At 47.3% G+C, this 5557-nt stretch overlaps 1 protein-coding gene across 1 annotated transcript in view; it reads left to right on the plus strand.

Moving 5' to 3' along the window:
* The first annotated feature begins 380 nt into the window (after positions 1–380).
* Positions 381–5557, plus strand: part of LNX1 (ligand of numb-protein X 1) — a 145551-nt gene continuing 140374 nt past the window's right edge. Inside the window, exon 1 of the mRNA XM_040483430.1 lies at positions 381–562. The gene's annotated coding sequence lies outside the window, so the exon portion shown is untranslated. The remainder of the gene's footprint in view (positions 563–5557) is intronic.

Consider the following 5557-nt stretch of genomic DNA (forward strand, 5'->3'; position numbering starts at 1 on the left):
GAATGATTTCCTGCCGCCTCGCCTGTACCTTGGCCCCTGGCTTGCAGTCGAGTCAACAGTTCCAACTCAGGATCGGTTGAGCTACTCAGTAATGGAGGACTCCAGGAAAGGTCTGTGATGATAACTACCCCCCAGTCTCGCAGTTGGCAAAGGACAGCTGGTCAAAGTGTTCATTACTCGGTGATCATCTACACTTTGGAGGGGAAGGACAGCTTCCACACTGACTTTGGGAGGAGATGGCTGCTCCTGGGGCAGCGTTCCCAGAACTGGACCTGAAGAACCCTCCGTCCACATAGCCCAAACCCGTGTCCACTGCCCTGCTTCGCTGTGGCTTCATGACCACGAGGAGGTCTACCCTTGTTTAGCCTAAGCAGCTTGTCATGGAGAAGTGACAGGTAGCCATGCAATTCAGCTCTAAGAAAGACCCGAAAAGGCACCCATCCAGACTCATCATCCACCGTGAAAAGGAGTATCTCCACCTGCTCAGGATTCAAGAAAAGTCAAAGGAACTTTCCTTTGCTATTAGTCAGAATCTGACTGAGAGGCCGTCTCCTCGTTGATGGTGAGTGGCCTTTTTTTTTTTTTTTAATTTTTTTTTTTTTCCAACGTTTATTTATTTTTGGGACAGAGAGAGACAGAGCATGAACAGGGGAGGGGCAGAGAGAGAGGGAGACACAGAATCGGAAACAGGCTCCAGGCTCCGAGCCGTCAGCCCAGAGCCCGACGCGGGGCTCGAACCCCCGGGCTGCGAGATCGTGACCTGGCCGAAGTCGGACGCTTAACCGACTGCGCCACCCAGGCGCCCCATGGTGAGTGGTCTTCATGATATTCTCTTTCTTATATTCTTTGACTTAGGAGAAGTAAAGGACGGGCTTCTTGGCAGTGATCCCCATTTTTGAGGACCTGCCCTTTCTTGGACAGAAGTGAAAGTTCACTGAGAAGGAAAACACTGCCCCGCCTAGAAAGTTGGCTTCCTCTATACTTCTCACACCAAGGAGGCCAGCAACGTGATCCCCCTCTCGATTTTGCCTTTTCCACTCCATCTCACTGGGACATTTTTGTGGGTGTGTCTGTAAGTCATTGTAAGTTACTAGTTCTTATGAATTTTCTACTCCCTCCGGAAAAAGTTTGAAGAAGTCAGGCTCTTAGGCCTAAACAGGGCTCTTAGGCCTGAACTCTATAATACAGCAGAAAAGACAGCAAATAAAGTGGAGAGTTGTGGGGAGGAAAATGCTAATTTGTTCTCCACTGAGGACTGACAGACAGCACAGAAAATAGAATTAAATGGGAATTTAGGTATGTAACACTTAAAAAGCTTATGAGGTTTGGAGGTGGGGATCTGTAAAAATGGTTTACTGAAGTAAGCCGACTCCACTTTCAAGGAAGTTCAATTCTACTGATGTGAATATCTACAGATGTTTCTGTCGCCTGTAAAGAACGGGCCTTTTGCAAACTCTGCCCAAGGTGCCAGCAATTCTGACAGTGGGCGGGAAACCCAGAGGCCGCATTTGAGAATTAGTCTTTCTACCCTCTCGGAGAACCCGCCCCTACAGTGTGAAAACTGTAAAGCTGTAAGAGGCCATGAGTTCTCTGGGGTAACATACATAGATTCTAGAAGCAGGTTAGGCTCCCCTTCTTGTAGACTCCCTTCTCTGCATGGCCCTACAGAGCTAAGGGCCACCACGAGGCTGTGTGGGCACCCGGGAAGACTATGAACCCTAAAATCAAGACGAACTGCACTCCAGTGTTGGCTCTGCCATTTACTAGCTGGGCAAACTGGAGCAGGTACTTTTTAACTGGGAGCCTCTAGATGAGAAGAAAAAGCCCACCCCCTGCTCCGTCCAAGTGCCCCTGCGCTACTCCTCCGTTATGGTGATTCCCACCTTTAGTTGTTTAATCACTGGCCTTAAACTCTACTTCTCCTTTGATTATGAGTTCCTAAAAATACTCTTTTTCTCCTTGACCTTGCCTCACATATCAATGGTGTTTCATAAGTTTGCTGAATAAGTGAGTGAAAGAATTAATGAGTGAACAAGGAATGTCTAGACTGTAGCATTATGGTAAAATTAAAATGGAATACAATCAGCTCCCTGTCCAAAGTCAACAGGCCTAGACTCCTGGGAAAGGAAGGGAGACCTCAAGATTTAATTTGACGTGAATTCCTCCATCCTCTCGTCCTCTCCTTGTTTTAGATTCAACTTTTATTTATTTATTTTTAATTTTGTTGTTGTTGTTGTTTTTAATGTTTATTTATTTTTGAGTCAGAGAGAGACAGAGCACGAACGGGGGAGGGTCAGAGAGAGAGGGAGACACAGAATCCGAAGCAGGCTCCAGGCTCTGAGCTGTCAGCGCAGAGCCCGATGCGGGGCTCGAACCCACGGACCGTGAGATCATGACCTGAGCCGAAGTCGGAGGCTCAACTAACTGAGCCACCCAGGCGCCCCTCAACTTTTATTTTGAATGTTTATTTATTTTTGATAGAGAGAGAGAGAGGGTGAGTGGGGGAGGAGACAGAGAAGGAGACACAGAATCCGAAGCAGGCTCCAGGCTCTGGGCTGTCAGCACAGAGCCCAACACGGGGCTTGAACCCTCAGACTGCGAGAGCATGACCTGAGCCGAAGTTGGACACTTAACCGACTGAGCCACCCAGGCGCCCTGTCTTAGATTCTTCTTTAGTTCTTTGAACTAATATTTATCACAGGCATTGGGCAATGGGCTGAGGCCTGAGCATCTATGAAAAGCCATGTTCCCTACTTGGCTGTCTAGAGAGGAGAGAGTCTTTAAGAACTGACAATCAGTGACAGAGCCGCTAGGGTAGAGTGTGTGTGGTAAGCACAAGGCAGGCACAGATATCCACTCAGGGAGGTCACAGAAGTTTCTATGAAGGAGATGGCATTTGAGCTGAGCCCTATAGATGGAGGAGGAGTTTCCCAGGCTGAGGGAGGAGTAACACCTGAGTCTCGGGTCTGCCTGTCATCAGTTGGGCATGTCGCACAAGTTATGTCACCTTCCAGAGACTCAGTTTCTTCATCTCTTGAGTAGAGTCAGCTCATGGGATTTCTGCCAGGAATCTGTGAGAGAACACAGACAGCGTGCATACCATCCATCCAGGCAATGGCAAATGAACAATGACTGTTAGATGGCCTCGCAGGGGTGAGAGCCTAGAAGTGAGAGACCTTGGTCGTTAAGGGAACCACAAGCAAGTTTTGGGGGTACGCAAGGAGAACCGCCGTAAACAGTGCCTCTTTCCAAACTCGGGTCTGGGATAATCTGGAAAATATTCAAAAGAATAATGATGGAGGCAAAAATATCACCTTTTAAATGGTAGTGGCTAAATTGGAGAACAACACCCGGGACAAGGGAAGACAGAGCTTGAAGACACCCGGACCAGGCAGACCTGGGAGTGGCGGTTTCTCAAACAGAAGGCCGGCCAGAGAAAACTCAGAGCACGGCGCAGCACAGGGAAAGTCTGCCTTGCTCCCAGCACAGAAAAGGGAGGAGCAAAGCCGAGGTTACCTGGTTGTTCTTTCCCGTATTTCCAGTCGGGGACTCCCAGAGGCAGAGGGGGGAAAAGTGTGGAGCTAGTCAGGGCCTGCTTTGGAAACCACTTTCCCGTGGAAGTGGGGGTGTGAGGGAGTGCTCCCCTCCGACACAGAGTTACTCGGGCCTGGGGTCTGGGAGGTGGATGGTGTTCTGCGGATGGAAAAGATAAGAAAGATCTTGACGAGTTTTGATAGGCAGGCAGGGGCCAGATCGTGAAAAACCTCAAGTGCCAGGCAAGGCAAATAAGCTGAAGGTGGGGTGACCACTGAGAGGGAAGGGAGAGACACTGAGCAGAAGTGTCAAGGTTAGTGACCAGGACAGCAGGACATATCTAAATAGTGGCTCTAGGCTTCATGCTTATAGGAGGAGGGAAGGTGGTGCCACGGTCCTGCCAGGTCACCAGGAAGTCGAAGAGGCTGGCAAGGAAGTTGAATCTGGGCCAGATAAGCTTGAAGTAAAACCTAGGGAACAGGTATTCTTGGGCAGCCTCCAGGAAGCAGGGATCACAATCAGTGCAGAGAAGAAAGCGAAGTTTGAATAAGGGAGTGAAAAACCTGGAGGGTTGAGAATAGCATTCCCTGATTTTTTGAAATGGAAGATTTGGGGGTGATAAGAAGATCCAACGGGTAGCCCTCAGAAAGGGTAGCCTGAGAGGAGTCGAGGTCAATGTCCTTATAGTTGAGGGGGTCAAGGATGCTGGAGGGATCATCTACAGTGCCATGAAAGCCCTCAGAATGAAGCCAAAGTTAGCAAAGAGAAGAGACATTTTCCATTTTCCATATATGGTACTAGGTCAGTCATTAGAGCTGTATATGAAGGAACCAGTAAAGAAACAAAGACATGATAGCCTCCAAAATAGTAATAATCATCACCCAAAAATGGAGTAACCCACCTGGTTTATGCAGGAGTGGAGTCATATACACATAAAGATATTTACAGTTCCGGAATATAGGCCTTGTGATAATTATAGTTGTGTATATGTGCTGAAGCAGAGTAGGCTGGCCACAAATATGTGCCAAGTTCACAAAATACGTGCCAAATCCAATACCTGATGCACTACCTCTCCCCCAAATAGCACGCAAAGCAGAGAAATGTCTGCTCCTAACCTGTAGATCCATAGCGTGTCCTAGAAGCTCATCTGCCAACCAGGCAATACACAGGCTGTGAGTTTGTGGGAGAACCAGAATCTCTTCCACACACACAGAACCAGATGGCATCTATCACATCAGCTGATAGTTGTGATTATTACTATTATTTTCCATAATTGCCCTTGTGGGATCTGCTTATTTGCATCATGCTAAGCACTTGTAATTAGCCAATGAAAGATTTGGGGCTAAGCTAGTTTTAAAAAAAAAAAAAAAAACCTGAGGCCAATTTGATGGCATGTATACAGCAATTCCATCTCATAATGCTGAGCACTTTCAGCCAAAGAAGCTTTTTCTAGAGATGTGTTTATTAAAATCAGATGGGGTATGTTTTTGTTGTGGCATTTAGTCATCTTAGACAACTCTACAAATATGCCATGAGGAAAAAAAAGGAAGCAAACAGGGGCAAAGTAATTCTGATGAATCACGAGGCATGGTCTTAGCAATGGGTCCATTGCCAGGAGGAATCCTTGAGGATGCCAACCTTCATTGTGTTGATCTAGAAGGAAAGAGCTTTGAAAACAGACCTCCATTCCCCCCTTAGATTTCCCTGTCAAGACACATAAAAGAATTCAAACTAATCAAAAAGCCCAAGTGAGCTGGCTGGTTAACGAGGACAGGCCCAACCTTGAGTTCAGAGGGATTTCTAATGTGTTCCACCTGCCCTTCCAGACAAAGATGTTTACGGGATATAACGACTGCAAAGGAGACGTGCTTCTAAAGAGAAAGAAGACCATAAAGTAGCCAAAATGGCACATCCTGGAAGTTTAGCTCAACACTGAAAACATTGTCACTCTTTATTTTTTCTAGATAAGTGCACTCTTGATCCCCTTTATCTATTTCATCCCCTTCACGCGCCCCCCCCCCCC

Source organism: Herpailurus yagouaroundi, unplaced genomic scaffold (assembly GCF_014898765.1).
Source record: "Herpailurus yagouaroundi ecotype Mexico unplaced genomic scaffold, PumYag 28, whole genome shotgun sequence".
Taxonomy (NCBI): Eukaryota; Metazoa; Chordata; class Mammalia; order Carnivora; family Felidae; genus Herpailurus; species Herpailurus yagouaroundi.